This window comes from Carassius auratus, chromosome 16 (genome assembly GCF_003368295.1).
Source record: "Carassius auratus strain Wakin chromosome 16, ASM336829v1, whole genome shotgun sequence".
Taxonomy (NCBI): Eukaryota; Metazoa; Chordata; class Actinopteri; order Cypriniformes; family Cyprinidae; genus Carassius; species Carassius auratus.
In genome coordinates this window covers 19,426,043-19,443,079 of record NC_039258.1, presented here as the reverse complement: position 1 = coordinate 19,443,079, position 17,037 = coordinate 19,426,043, and positions in this window count along the sequence as shown.

Sequence of the window (17,037 nt, the reverse complement as noted above, 5' to 3'; positions counted from 1 at the left end):
CCCACTGTCACTGTGGGTAATGTGTGTGTGTGTGTGTGTTAAGTGAATTAGGTGTGAAACTATCAGGGTGCATTTAGTCTCCAGCGCCAACATTTTACAGAACTGCCACTTTCCTGGAGTCTCCAGAATTACTCGGTGTCGGACTCTGAGAGACTTAAGATTCCAAAAAATGATTTAATTAGAATACCATGAAGTATTGTGAAATACTATATATTAAGTCTTTATATATAGGCTTTATGCACAGATTAGAGTGACTCGTGAAGGACCAGCACCACCTCCTCTTGTTCGATGGTTTGAGGAATATATCGTCCAGAATCTAGGATTAAGATTTAGGAGCTCATTTTTATTCCACCTCCTTTCCTGAAAAGTCTGTCTTGCAGAATTGACTAAAAATTAATCTTCACATTAATTAGGGCTCAAGCCCGAAGGGGCGAAGAGCCCTATTGTTCCCCTAAGGATTATTCTTATTATTATTATTATTATTTTTTTTATTTTTTTTTAAACCTTCCGGGCATTTTTGGGGGCCTTAACATGCTCAAAAACTCTTGAAAATTGGCACACACATTGGAATCTGCGGCCATCAGGACGCCACAGAGACTGGGACCCGGGCGTGGCACATGGACTCTACAGCGCCCCCTGGAACACCTTCAGAAATCTTGAACCATAGCTCACACACACTTGCATGTATTTATATGAAACTCAGTACACTTCTAGATCTCATTGAGCCGAACAACTTTCGCGCTCTATGTCATAGGCTCCGCCCAACAGGAAGTCAGCTATTCAGGGCTGTTTAAAAAAAGCATGCTCTGGAATTTAATATACTTGTCATAGGTTTTTTACTTGATTGCCACGAAACTCGGTCAACATGATCTCAAGACATTGGGGATGAAAAATTGCGAGGGGATTTTTGATATCTCGAACGGTTTGCTCGTGGCGAGGCGTTGAAATTAGAGCAATAAATGAGAAACAGGAAATGCCTAATAACATCCACATACATTGCCTGAGTTTGATCAAACTTCATCGGTTTGTTCGCTGTATGATACCAATCGTATATATGTGACTATTAAGAGTCAACGTTATAGCGCCACCAACTGGCAACAGGAAGTGTGTCATTTTCCAAATGCTTTGAATTCAGCATCTTATTTTTACTCGATTTGCTGCAAACTTTATCAGAATAATGACAAAACACGGCCGATGAAAATCTGTTGTGGGGATATTGATATCTAATATAGTGTTGCCATAGCAACATGTCAAACTTGAATATTCTGTTATGGTGAGTTTGAGGCAGACAACAAGCTCAGATTTACATGAAACTCAAAACACATATCAGTATTAGTGATAGCTAGACAATGGCAAAAGCTTTTAAAAGGGCGTGAAGGAGGCACTCTATAGCGCCACCTTTTGTCAAAAGTGGGGGGGTTAGTTTTAGCTACAGACGCCAAACTTGGTACATAAATTGTTCTTTTCAAGACGGACAACTTTCTAATTCACAGTCATCAGCTACGACCAACAGGAAGTCGGCTATTTTGATTTGAATATTTAAATTGAGCTCTGATTTAATGCATACTCCTCACAGGAAATGTTCACTATACTCACCAAACTTTGTCTACATGTTGAAAAAACATTGAGGAACTTAAATTGCGAACGGATTTTGGTTAGCTTGAACGGTTTTGTCGTGGTGATTTTTTTAAATGACAGTAAAAAGGGAATCATTAATTGTCTTGTATTTTTAAATTGCAGCTTCCAAACACTTAAAAAAAAAAAAATTCATACAGAGATCAGATCATTCTGAGGACATATGCATAGTTTCATGACTTTACAACACTGTATGATTAAAAGAAAATTAAAAAACTGTCAGACATCTCAACTCACTCTGTCCCTCTGTTTGAGGAATGTATGTGTGCTGAATGAGTGTGTGTGTGTGTGTGTGTGTGTGTGTGTCTGTGAATGGGGGATGGGCATGAGCTGAGTGGCAGACACAATGAGAGAGAGAAAGCGATAGAGAGAGAGACTTAATCATCTCTTTAATCACCAGAAAAAAAAAAGTATTTTAAATTATTTTTTGTTGCTGTTGCTAACATTGCTGTTTTCATTACAGCTTAAGAAATCTCTTAGGCCTTATCCTTTTCTGACAGTTTCAGGAATTAAAAACAAAATTCTAAAAATACTTATTTGTGCTGCAAATAATAATTTCAATCTCATTTGATACTGACCTATTCCATCCTGTGACATGACATTTATCTTAATTTACATAATCTCATGGATGTAACAGTAAAACTGTTCAGCTCGCAGATGAAGACTAAGCTGTAATGCAAGCAGAACTTTAACAAATGCTTGTTAATCATTTAAGGGATTTGATAACACTGTAAAATAATGTCTAATTTGTTAACATTAGTAAATGCATTGGTAACACTTTATAATAACTGCACTCATTAGTAAATAGTCAGTTCATGCTTTATAAAGTCTTGTCCCAACTTAAATGGTCATTAATAAGCAGCTTATAAATACAGCTATAAATAGCTTGATCTTGGTTTATAAGCACATTTATTAAAAAGGAGAGTAAAGGGTCAGTTATCTTCCTATGAAAAATAAAAAAATGAAAATAAACAAACAACAACACAGATTGATACAGAACTCAGAAATGTTATTGTGGATTTATGATCAAATCAGCCTGTAAATGAATCATACTCCTCCAAGAAGACACAAGTAGTTCACACCAAACTTTTTCAACATGATGCCAATATACTGAAGATGTTAAATTGCGAATGGGTTTAAGATACCTTAAATGGTGTGGCCATACCGATTTATTAAAGTAACATAAAAAAATACAATAGTTATTTTACTATATCTTTAACATTATTCATTCCAACTCTTCATAATTTTTTATATACGTAGAAGTCATCATTTGAAAGAAGCACAGTAAGTTTCATAGCTTTATCATGTCCAGGAGCCAGCATAAAATTAAAACTATCATAACATATAAATCAAGCTTGCAATTCTTAGTACCAATAATGGCCACCAGATGGAGCTATAGGATTACTTTTAAATAATTATTGTAGAAACGAATATGATTTAAATCATTTATAGAAATCTTTCAAAGAAAAATATGTGTTTTACTGATAAAATTACCCTCACTTAATTAGAATAATATGCTGAAGTATTGTGAAATACTGTGTATTAAGAATAATTCTTTATAGGCTTTATGGACAGATAAGTTTCGAGTGACTCTTGAAGGATCAGTACCACATCCTCTTTTACCACTGTTTAAAGAATTTATCTTACAGAACAGGTGCGAATGAATTTTGGATGGTGATTTTTTGAAATAACAGTAAAAAAGGAACCAGTAAATGTCTTTTATTTTTTTAAGTGCAGCTTCTAAACACTTCAACAAAATGTACACATAGAAGACAAGTCATGCTGAGGAAATATGCATAGTTTCATGACTATACAAAACTATATGGATGAGAGAAAATTAAAAAACTACCATACATCTGATGTCACTCTGTCCCTCTGTCACTGTAATGTGTGTGTGTGTGTGTTTGTGTGTTAAGTGTTTGTGTGTTAAGTGTGTGTGTCTTAAGTGTGTGTGCTGAGTTTGTGTGAATGTGTGGGAGAGGGGATGGGCTTGGTGTCAGAGAGAGAGAGAGAGAGAGAGAGAGAGGGAGGAAGACTTAATCATCTCTTTAATCACCAGCAGAAAAAAAATAAGCAATTTTGTGTTGTTGTTGTTGTTGTTGTTTTTTCATCATTACAGCTTAAGAAATATCTTAGGCCTCAACATCAACTGTTGCTGCTTTATATAGCCTTCTCCCAAAATTAATAGTCATTAGTAAGCATTTTATAAATACAGCTATAATTAAATTGTTCATGGTTTATATGCACATTTATTTTGAGGAGATTAAAGGCTGTAATCTAACTAAAAAAATAATAATAAAATAAATAAATAAATAAACACAGAACTCAGAAACATTTATTTCAAGATGCAATAAAAGAAAACTGTACACTATATATATATATATATATATATATATATATATATATATATATATATATATATATATATATATATATATATATATATATATATATATACAATTGCATAAGTTTATATTAATTTTTTTATCAAGTGTACAGCTAATAATAATAATAATAATAATAATAATTATAATAATAATAATAATGCATTTTATTTAAGGAGCCTTTCAAACCACTCAGGGTCACCGTACAGTACAACAAGTAACAACAGTAACAATATTAAAACAAAAAATAACAGCAAATAAAAATGTCAATAAAAAAACGCAATAATATTAGAATAGCACAACATATTGTGGAATACTATATTAAGACTTTATATATAGGCTTTATGAACAGATAGGTTTTGAGAGATTCTTGAAGTACTAGCATCACCTCCTCTTGTACGACGGTTTGAGGAAAATATCTTCCAGATAGTACCGCCGCTCCCTATATGCAGAATACGCAGTCTTCGTAGGGCACCAACTCCCAGAGGGGGCACCATCCCAGTAGCTCAAAAAAAAATAAAACATGCGCCATTCTCCCATCCGCGCTCCCGACCGCTCGGACATTTGCGGATGAATGTTTGTAATTGATGGATGGACATCTATGCCCGGGTAAAAGACATCAGCAATCCGGCACAGAGAAAAGAAAAATAAAGTAAAAAACAAAACAAAAACAGGCATAAATTTGGCTTGACATTGGACATTCGAGAGTCTCAATTTTAGGGACCTTCTCTAAAGTTACATGTGATATTGTTATACACTTTTCTAACATCAGTAGCATTTGAAGAGAATTACTTACAGTCATAAAAACAACTGTAATTGTTCATCTACGTGACAGCTATAATGCACAATTAAATTGAATGTTTGATATTTATTAAAACAAACTGTAAGTCATATATAAATTATGCTACTTTTTCACATGGACTCAATAGCATTTGAGGAGAAAGACTTGCAGTCATAAAACAATTTTAATGTGTTAATTTAGGTGTCAGCTACAATGCACACCTTATACATTTATATATATATTAAAATAAAGTGTTACTAAAGTTATATATATTGTTCTGTGTATGTGATTTCAAAGTCTAGATGGGTCGGATTAACCCTTTAACTGCCGTATCCCTTAAAACTTGATTGCCAGAGGGTTACTGTAAATGCTTATGCCCGCTGGGCACAGTTTTCCCGATGCCACCGGGGTGGCGTTGCACTGACGGCTTGAGCCCGCCATCGCTGCTTGCAGCTATATTTTTTTATTATTATTATTATTATTTTTTTTTTTCCAACGTCTCGGGGGCTTTTGGGGCCCTTAACGTGCTTAAAAAGTCTTGAAAATTGGCACACAGATTGGAACCTGCGGCCATTAGGGCCGGGCAGAGACTGATACACGGGCGTGGCACAGGGGCTCTACAGCGCCCCCTGGAATATGGAGGGCCATATATCATACATTCTTGCTCGTAGACGTATGAAACTCGGTACACATATAAATCTCATCAATCCAAACAACTTTTGTATTGCATATCATAGGCTCCGCCCAACAGGAAGTTGGCTATTTAGGGTTTAGTATTCAAATTTTTCGTCAAAGTTGTGGGGGCTTTTGGGGTCCTTAACATACTCAAAAACTCTTGAAAATTTGCGCACACTTTGGAATCTGTGGCCTTTAGGAGCCTGCAGAGGCTGGGACCCGGGCGTGGCACAGGGGCTCTACGGCGCCCCCTGGAACACAGTCAAAAATTTTGATGTATAGCTCACACATACTTGCACATATTCATATGAAACTCAGTACACATATAGATCTCATCGTGCCGAACAATTATCGTATTGCATGTCATAGGCTCCGCCCATCAGGAAGTCAGCTATTTAGAGTTATGTAAAAAGCGCATGCTCTGGAATTTGAAATACTTGTCATAGGATTTTTTCTCGATTGCCGCCAAACTCGGTCAACATGATCTCAAGACACTGGGGATGAAAAATTGCCAGGGGATTTTTGATATCTCGAACGGTTTGCTCGTGGCGAGGCGTTGAAATTATGGCGAGAAATGAGAAACAGGAAGTGTCTAATACCGTCCACATACATTTCCTGATTTTAATCAAACTTCATCAGATTATTCGTTGTATGATGTCGATCGCATATATGTGACTATTAGGAGGCAAAGTTATAGCGCCACCAACTGGCAGAAGGAAGTGTGTCATTTTCAAAATGATTTGAATTCAGCATCTTATTATTACTCGATTTGCTTCAAACTTCATCAGAATAATGTTAAAACACAGCCGATATAAATCTGCAAGGGGGATATTGATATCTAAAAAATTGTTGGCGTGGCAACATGTCAAACTGGAATACTTCTCAGGTGATTTTGAGGCAAATAACATACTTAGAATTTCACAAAACTCTGAACACACATCAGTATTTCTGATAGGAACTTAAATTGTGAATGGATTTTGGATAGCTTGAATGGTTTTGCCGTGGTGATTTTTTTAAATGACCTTACAAAGGGAATCATTATTGTATTTTTAAATTGCAGCTTCCAAACACGTCAAATAATTTTTTCATACAGATGAAAAAGTCATTCTGAGGAAATATGCATAGTTTCACGACTTTACAACACTGTATGGATAACAGAAAACTAAAAAACTGTCAGACATCTCATCTCACTCTGTCCCTCTGTTTGAGTATATGTGCTTCAGACTTCCATTGTCTGAGAGAAATAGCGCCCCTACAGGTTCAATTCCCGGACTTTTACTTTCACTTTTAAATCGGTTAAAAATACAAACAAATACTTAGATTTAATTCACACCGACAAGCTAAACCAACATATCTGATTATTACCGGTTCAGGGCTCATGGATAAATTATTTCTGGCCAGAGATACGTGAGAAATAGGAGAGATGAATCACCGCTGTGATCACGAGCGTCTGGAGTAAAGAGCTCAGAGAAAACGAATTTATTCCTGTTTTAAAGCTTTTAAAAATAAATTATTACAGCGATATCACACAATCAACCAATTAGAACACACCAAGAGCTAAATTAAGATGTTTTTGAACTGTTTGTGTGAAAATGAAATATTTGTGGCTGCCTATCTGAAATCACCGCTCCGATCAGCGCGTACAGTGTCTAGCTCAAAACAAACGAATTTATTCTTGTTTAAGAGCTTTTTTAAATAAAATATTACCACAAATGCACACAATAAACCCATTGTAACACAACAAGAGCTAAATGCAGGTGTTTGTGACCTGTTTAAGTGCGCAAGACTATTTGAAAGCGCGACTGGCAGAATAACATATCTCTCGAGCTGCAGGATTCTGGCTTTCGTCGTACGAACGAACACATCACGGACAAGATTATTTCAAAACACATAATAGCTTGGCGAATATAAATGAAAACAGCCACGTGAACATAAACTGTTGAGAAATAAATCTGAAGTGGATCTACTGGATTTTAATATTAAGTGACCGCATATACCAGCTGCTTCTGTCTTCAATTTTAATCTATATAAAAAATTAAACTCATTCATCTTGGCTGCTTTTTTAATGTGTGTACGTATTTATTTATTATTTTGCTCTAACAAGACTTAATCTATATTTAATTAAATCAATTACATTTGATTTTACATTTGATTTTTCCATTTCTGCATCTAAACGCCTAAAAACCTAAAACATGCTCTAGTATACTATTGTTAGCAATTTCTTTATAGTCCAATTTATCTGGTGTACACACTTTTATTTTCATAATAAACTTGTTTGTTAGATTATACACAGTTACAGTGGTCTATAATAAATATTGACAGGTTTTATTCAAGTTGTTTAGAATGATTGCTGTAGGCTAATTTTTTAAAATGTAAATCCAAATAAAAAAATAAAATAAAAAAATAAATAAAAAATAAATAAATAAAAAAACATTGGAAAAGAATAACTTTTTTTTTTAATACATTTTGTATAGTTTCATAGTTTATGCATTATAATTATAAAAACAAATAAATTTAGCCACTCACGTAGAAATCTTAGGCCTTATCCTTTTCTGACAGTTTTAGGGATTTTTAAAAATCCTAAAAAACCTTATTTGTGCTGCAAATAATAATTTCAAACTAATTTGATACTGACCTCTGACATCCTGTGACATGATATTTATTTGAATTTACATAATCTCATGGATGTAACAGTAAATCTGTTCAGCTCACAGATCAAGACTAAGCTGTAATGCAAGCAGAACTTTCACAAATGCTTGTAGGTCAATAAAATCATTACAAAACACTTACAAATCATTTAAGGGATTTGATAACACTGTAAAATAATGTCTAATTTGTTAACATTAGCAAATGCATTGATAACACTTTATAATAACTGTACTATATCTTTAAAATTTTTCATTCCAACTCTTCATAATTTTTTATATACGTAGAAGTCATCATTTGAAGGAAGCACAGTAAGTTTCATAGCTTTATCATTTTCAAGAGCCAGCATAAAATTAAAACTATCATAACATATAAATCAAGCTTGCAATTCTTAGTACCAATAATGACCACCAGATGGAGCTATAGGATCACTTTTAAATAATTATTGTAGAAACAAGTATGATTTAAATCATTTATAGAAATCTTTCAAAGAAAAATAATATGAATTTTATGTATTTTACTGATAAAATGACCCTCACTTAATTAGAATAACAAGCTGAAGTATTGTGAACTGTATATTAAGAATAATTCTTTATAGGCTTTATGGACAGATACGTTTTGAGTGACTCTTGAAGGATCAGCACCACATCCTCTTTTATCACTGTTTAAAGCATTTATCTTACAGAACAGGTGCGAATTAGTTTTGGATAGCTTGAATGGTTTTGTCGTGGTGATTTTTTGAAATAACAGTAAAGAAGTAACCAGTAAATGTCTTTTATTTTTTTAAGATCAGCTTCTAAACACTTCAAAAAAAAATGTACACATAGAAGACAAGTCATTCTGAGGAAATATGCATAGTTTCATGACTATACAACACTATATGGATGATAGAAAATTAAAAAACTACCATACATCTGATGTCACTGTCCCTCTGTCACTGTGGGTAATGTGTGTCTGTGAGTGTGTGTGTTTGTGTGTGTGTTAAGTGAATTAGGTGTGAAACTATCAAGGAGCATTAAGTCTCCAGCGCCAACATTTTACAGAACTGCCACTTTCCTGGAGTCTCCAGAATTATTCTGTGTCAGGTTATGAGAGATCTAAGATTCCAAAAAATTATTTAATTAGAATACCATGAAGTATTGTGAAATACTATATATTAAAACTTTATATGTAGGCTTTATGAACAGATTAGAGTGACTCGTGAAGGACCAGCACCACCTCCTCTTGTCCGATGGTTTTGAGGAATATATCTTCCAGAATCCGGGATTAAGATTTAGGAGCTCATTTTTATTCCACCTCCTTTCCTGAAAGTCTGTCTTGCAGAATTGACTAAAAATTAATCTTCACATTAATTCCTAATTATTTTGCAATTCTTTTTGTCAGATCTTCTTGACCTGTTTTTTTCTTCTTCTTTTCTGACCTCATGACCCAGTCAGCATTTTTTGTACAATGGTCAAGTCTTAACTTATCCATTTCTGTATTGCATTTGTGTTTGATATTTCCCATGGGTTTTTTATAATTTTCGACTTTGAGTTAAAACTCTTTTTTAGCACATTTCATCTGTAAAAGAAAACATGCCTAATAATTCTGCACATGAATATAAGGAGTTTTTCTCTTCAAGCTTTCCTGGACTATTGTATAGCACTCATAAATGATTAAATAAAAATTAATGGTAGTTATTAAGATTGATATGGTTTGGAATTGGTAAAATGTGCTTGGAAAAAAATCACAATAAAACAATGTTTTAATGTTTAAGTTTGGAATATTAACTGACATGAATGAATGCTATATAAATATTGTTCATGTTAACATAATGTTTATGAATGAAATCTTATTGTAAAGTGTTACTCAAGTTATATATATATATTGTTCTGTGAATGTGATTTTAAAGTCTAGATGATTCGGATTAACCCTTTAACTGCCATATCCTTTAAAACCTCACTGCCAGAGGGATAATGTGAATGCATGTGCCCGCTGGGCACAGTTTATCTGATGCCACCGGGGTGGCGATGGCATTGGTGGCTTGAGCCCGCCATCGCTGCTTGCAGCTATATTATTAGGGGCCAAGCCCAGAGGGCTGTAGCCCCTATTGTATCTGTACGTTTTCTTTATTATTAGGGGCCAAGCCCAAAGGGCTGTAGCCCCTATTGTATCTGTATGTTTTATTATTATTATTATTATTATTATTATTCTTCTTCTTCTTCTTCTTCTTCTTCTTCTTCTCGTCTAATGGGAGTCTATGGCAGCCATATGAAGGGAACATGGGAAAATGATAAAATTTGGCACACTTGTAGAACTGGTCATTATAAGTGATCTGACCAACTTTGGGGTCTCTAGGCCAAACTCTATAGCGCCACCAGCAGTCCAAAAATTCAACATTCAAACGTTAATAACTGTTGAACCACTAATTCTATGAAAATAAAACTTAGTACATCTATTTTGTCTCTTCATGGAGATTCCATTCCATATCTTACATTAAGACTCCTCCCATTACAGTAGCAGCCATTTTGAAAAGTACAGTAATCAGTCTAAACAATACTCCTCCTTCAAAATTGGTCCAATTCTTCTGAAATTTGGCACATAAAATCTTTGGACTGAGCTGCACAGATTTGACTGAACAGAATTTTTTGAACACTAGTGACAAAAAAGTTATCATGCTGTGAACTTACTGAGGTTGACCTAAAATCGGTTGAGATGCTGTATCTCAGCCAAACTTTGATCAATCGAAACCAAACTTGGTACACTTCTTCTATACCATAATCTGGGGGTCCATGCCAAATTTGGGAACAGCGCCACCTATGGGTGTTGAGATACCAAAAATGCACTTTTTTGCTTATAACTTCTGAACAATTCATCAGAAAATTATGATCTTGATGTCTATGGTTTCTGTAGATCATTTCGAATCTGTGGATGTCAATTTTGTCAAGACCACCAGGACCACCCGTCCGCCATTTTGAAATTTGTCAAAAATTGCTATAACTTTTGAACTACTGTACAAATCTTCACAAAAATCGATAGGCATCATCAACACCATGTGCCGGAAGTACCCCGGAAGTTGGAAGACAGCGCCACCTAGTGTTCAAGAGATATAACGATTCTTGCAAAACCCCTTATAACTACTGTAAATGTTGATCGATTTTTGTTATTTTTATGTCATTTTATTCCTTTGGTTATGCCGATTCTGAGGATGTCTCAATTGTCATTTTCCAACATGGCGTCTGTCCGCCATATTGAATGGAATGAAATACAGTTTTTTCACTACTCCTCCCTGAAATCTTGTTCAATTTTGTTAAAAGTTTTATCAGATGAACTTCAGAATGGGCCTGACAGAAATGACAGAACGGATTTTTGATATTCGTTCCCGTTCCAGAGATGTACAGCTCCGAAGTTGACCGTGCCTGTGTTTGTTGATTTATGCTAATTAGCTTAGCATGCTAATTAACTAAAATGCTAACACTTTTCTATTCACTCTAATGGGTCTCTTGAGCAATCTGGTTAACTTTGACAATGTTAGCATTTTTTAGCGTAGCATGCTAATCTGGCTAAAATGCTATTTCGGGCTTGTGAGAGATCATTCTCACACCTTGACCTCTCTTCTGTGCCATGTAAATTGTGTGTCAACTAATGTGGCGCACTTAGCTAAGGCGTTGGTTCTGAACCTGTGAGGTTGTGGGTTCGAAACCTGTATGGGAAAAATTTAAAATTGGGTATAAAGTTGTCATTTCAATTCCTTTATTACATGGTTAAGAGCTGTACTAAAGTTTCTTAAAATGGGATCAAAAATTAAGTGTGTTTTTGTAACTTCATTCTGCGTTCGTTCTCATCAGACCTTCTGATTTCACCTTATCTGTAATTCTGAATCTATCTGTTCTGTAAAAAGTGCTGAAAAAGTTGCTTGAAAAAACCTTAAAAGCCAAAGAGCAATAAGGGCTTGGCCCCAGAAAGGCTGCTTGCAGCTTTAATTAGGGGCCAAGCCCAAAGGGCTGTAGCCCCTATTGTATCTGTATGTTTTATTATTATTATTATTATTATTATTATTCTTCTTCTTCTTCTTCTTCTTCTTCTTCTTCTCGTCTAATGGGAGTCTATGGCAGCCATATGAAGGGAACATGGGAAAATGATAAAATTTGGCACACTTGTAGAACTGGTCATTATAAGTGATCTGACCAACTTTGGGGTCTCTAGGCCAAACTCTATAGCGCCACCAGCAGTCCAAAAATTCAACATTCAAACGTTAATAACTGTTGAACCACTAATTCTATGAAAATAAAACTTAGTACATCTATTTTGTCTCTTCATGGAGATTCCATTCCATATCTTACATTAAGACTCCTCCCATTACAGTAGCAGCCATTTTGAAAAGTACAGTAATCAGTCTAAACAATACTCCTCCTTCAAAATTGGTCCAATTCTTCTGAAATTTGGCACATAAAATCTTTGGACTGAGCTGCACAGATTTGACTGAACAGAATTTTTTGAACACTAGTGACAAAAAAGTTATCATGCTGTGAACTTACTGAGGTTGACCTAAAATCGGTTGAGATGCTGTATCTCAGCCAAACTTTGATCAATCGAAACCAAACTTGGTACACTTCTTCTATACCATAATCTGGGGGTCCATGCCAAATTTGGGAACAGCGCCACCTATGGGTGTTGAGATACCAAAAATGCACTTTTTTGCTTATAACTTCTGAACAATTCATCAGAAAATTATGATCTTGATGTCTATGGTTTCTGTAGATCATTTCGAATCTGTGGATGTCAATTTTGTCAAGACCACCAGGACCACCCGTCCGCCATTTTGAAATTTGTCAAAAATTGCTATAACTTTTGAACTACTGTACAAATCTTCACAAAAATCGATAGGCATCATCAACACCATGTGCCGGAAGTACCCCGGAAGTTGGAAGACAGCGCCACCTAGTGTTCAAGAGATATAACGATTCTTGCAAAACCCCTTATAACTACTGTAAATGTTGATCGATTTTTGTTATTTTTATGTCATTTTATTCCTTTGGTTATGCCGATTCTGAGGATGTCTCAATTGTCATTTTCCAACATGGCGTCTGTCCGCCATATTGAATGGAATGAAATACAGTTTTTTCACTACTCCTCCCTGAAATCTTGTTCAATTTTGTTAAAAGTTTTATCAGATGAACTTCAGAATGGGCCTGACAGAAATGACAGAACGGATTTTTGATATTCGTTCCCGTTCCAGAGATGTACAGCTCCGAAGTTGACCGTGCCTGTGTTTGTTGATTTATGCTAATTAGCTTAGCATGCTAATTAACTAAAATGCTAACACTTTTCTATTCACTCTAATGGGTCTCTTGAGCAATCTGGTTAACTTTGACAATGTTAGCATTTTTTAGCGTAGCATGCTAATCTGGCTAAAATGCTATTTCGGGCTTGTGAGAGATCATTCTCACACCTTGACCTCTCTTCTGTGCCATGTAAATTGTGTGTCAACTAATGTGGCGCACTTAGCTAAGGCGTTGGTTCTGAACCTGTGAGGTTGTGGGTTCGAAACCTGTATGGGAAAAATTTAAAATTGGGTATAAAGTTGTCATTTCAATTCCTTTATTACATGGTTAAGAGCTGTACTAAAGTTTCTTAAAATGGGATCAAAAATTAAGTGTGTTTTTGTAACTTCATTCTGCGTTCGTTCTCATCAGACCTTCTGATTTCACCTTATCTGTAATTCTGAATCTATCTGTTCTGTAAAAAGTGCTGAAAAAGTTGCTTGAAAAAACCTTAAAAGCCAAAGAGCAATAAGGGCTTGGCCCCAGAAAGGCTGCTTGCAGCTTTAATTAGGGGCCAAGCCCAGAGGGCTGTAGCCCCTATTGTATCTGTATGTTTTATTATTATTATTATTCTTCTTCTTCTTCTTCTTCTTCTCGTCCAATGGGAGTCTATGGCAGCCCTATGAAGGGAACATGGGAAAATGATGAAATTTGGCACACTTGTAGAGATGACCATTATTAGTGATCTGACCAACTTTGGGGTCTCTAGGACCAACTCTACAGCGCCACCACCAGTTCAAAAATTCAACATTCACACGTTAATAACTCTTGAACCACTAATTCTATGAAAATAAAACTTAGTACATATGATCAATCTCTTCATGGAGATTCTATTCCATACCTTACATTAAGACTCCGCCCATTACAGTGGCGGCCATTTTGAAAAGTACAGTATTCAGTCTAAACACTACTCCTCCTTCAAAATTGGTCCAATTCTTCTGAAATTTGGCTCAGATGTTCTTTGGACTGAGCCGCACAGAAATGACTGAACAGAATTTTTTGAACACTAGTTAAAAAAAAAGTTATGATGCTGTGAGCTTACTGAGACTGACCTAAAATTGGTTGACATGCTGTATCTCGGCCAAACTTTGATCAATCGATACCAAACTTGGAACACTTCATCTACACCACGATCTGGGGGTCCATGCCAAATTTGGGAACAGCGCCACCTATGGGTGTCGAGATACCAAAAATGCACTTTTTTGCTTATAACTTCTCAACAGTTTACCAGAAAATTATTATCTTGATGTCTATGGATTCTTTAGATCATGCCGGATCTGTGGATGTCAATTTTGTCAAGACCACCAGGACCACCCGTCCGCCATTTTGAATTTTGTCATAAATTGCTATATCTTTTGATCTACTGTACATATCTTCACAAAAATCGATAGGCATCATCAACAACATGTGCCGGAGGTACCCCGGAAGTTAGAAGACAGCGCCACCTAGTGTTCAAGAGATATAACGATTCTTGCAAAACCCCTTATAACTACTGTAAATGTTGATCGATTTTTGTTATTTTAATGTCATTTTATTCCTTTGGTTATGCCGAATCTGATGATGTCTCAATTTTCATTTTCCAATATGGCGTCTGTCCGCCATATCGAATGGAATGAAATACAGTTTTTTCGCTACTCCTCCCTGAAATCTTGTTCAATTTTGTCCAAAATTTTATCAGATGAACTTCAGACCGGGCCTGACAGAAATGACTGAACAGATTTTTGATATTCACTCCCGTTCCCGACGTGTACAGCTCCGAAGTTGACCGTGCCTGTGCTTGTTGATTTATGCTAATTAGCTTAGCATGCTAATTAGCTAAAATGCTAACACGTTTCTATTGACTCTAATGGGTCTCCTGAGCTATCTGGTTAACTTTGAGCAACGTTAGCATTTTTTAGCGTAGCATGCTAATCTGGCTAAAATGCTGCTTCGGGCTTTTGAGAGTTAATTCTCACACCTTAACCTCTCTTCTGTGCCATGCAAACAGTGTGTCAACTAATGTGGCGCACTTAGCTATGGCACTGGTCCCAAACCCGAGAGGTCGTGGGATCGAATCCGGGGTGGGTAACGTCAATCCGATGGAAGTTCCATTTTGGCCGTTTTGCTTCGTCCCGCTCGTTGCTCTGGCTACAGCCCTTCAGGGCTTGGCCCCGGGATTGCTGCTTGCAGCTATATTTATTATTATTATTCTTCTTTTCGTCCCATTGGGTCTATGGCAGCCCTATGAAGGGAACATGGGAAAATGATGAAATTTGGCACACTTGTAGAGATGACCATTATTAGTGATCTGACCAACTTTGGGGTCTCTAGGACCAACTCTACAGCGCCACCACCAGTTCAAAAATTCAACATTCAAACGTTAATAACTCTTGAACCACTTATTCTATTAAAATAAAACTTAGTACATCTATTTTGTCTCTTCATGGAGATTCCATTCCATACCTTACATTAAGACTCCACCCATTACAGTAGCGGCCATTTTGAAAAGTACAGTATTCAGTCTAAACACTACTCCTCCTTCAAAATTGGTCCAATTCTTCTGAAATTTGTCTCAGATGTTCTTTGGACTGAGCCGCACAGAAATGACTGAACAGAATTTTTTGAACACTAGTGAAAAAAAAGTTATGATGCTGTGAACTTACTGAGTTTGACCTAAAATCGGTTGAGATGCTGTATCTCGGCCAAACTTTGATCAATCGATACCAAACTTGGTACACTTCATCTAGACCATGATCTGGGGGTCCATGCCAAATTTGGGAATAGCGCCACCTATGGGTGTTGAGATACCAAAAATGCACTTTTTTGCTTATAACTTCTGAACAATTCATCAGAAAATTATGATCTTGATGTCTATGGATTCTTTAGATCATTCCGAATCTGTGGATGTCAATTTTGTCAAGACCACCTGGACCACCCGTCCGCCATTTTGAATTTTGTCATAAATTGCTATATCTTTTGATCTATTGTACATATCTTCACAAAAATCGATAGGCATCATCAACAACATGTGCCTGAGGTACCCCGGAAGTTAGAAGACAGCGCCACCTAGTGTTCAAGAGATATAACGATTCTTGCAAAACCCCTTATAACTACTGTAAATTTTGATCGATTTTTGATATTTTTATGTCATTTGATTCCGTGGGTTATGCCAAATCAGATGATGTCTCATTTGCCATTTTCCAATATGGCGTCTGTCCGCCATATTGAATGGATTTAAATACAGTTTTTTCGCTACTCCTCCCTGAAATCTTGTTCAATTTTGTTCAAAATTTTATCAGATGAACTTCAGACCGGGCCTGACAGAAATGACTGAACAGATTTTTGATATTCACTCCCGTTCCCGACGTGTACAGCTCTGAAGTTGACCGTGCCTGTGCTGGTTGATTTATGCTAATTAGCTTAGCATGCTAATTAGCTAAAATGCTAACACGTTTCTATTGACTCTAATGGGTCTCCTGAGCTATCTGGTTAATTTTGAGCAACGTTAGCATTTTTTAGCGTAGCATGCTAATCTGGCTAAAATGCTGCTTCGGGCTTTTGAGAGTTCATTCTCACACCTTAACCTCTCTTCAGTGCCATGCAAACAGTGTGTCAACTAATGTGGCGCACTTAG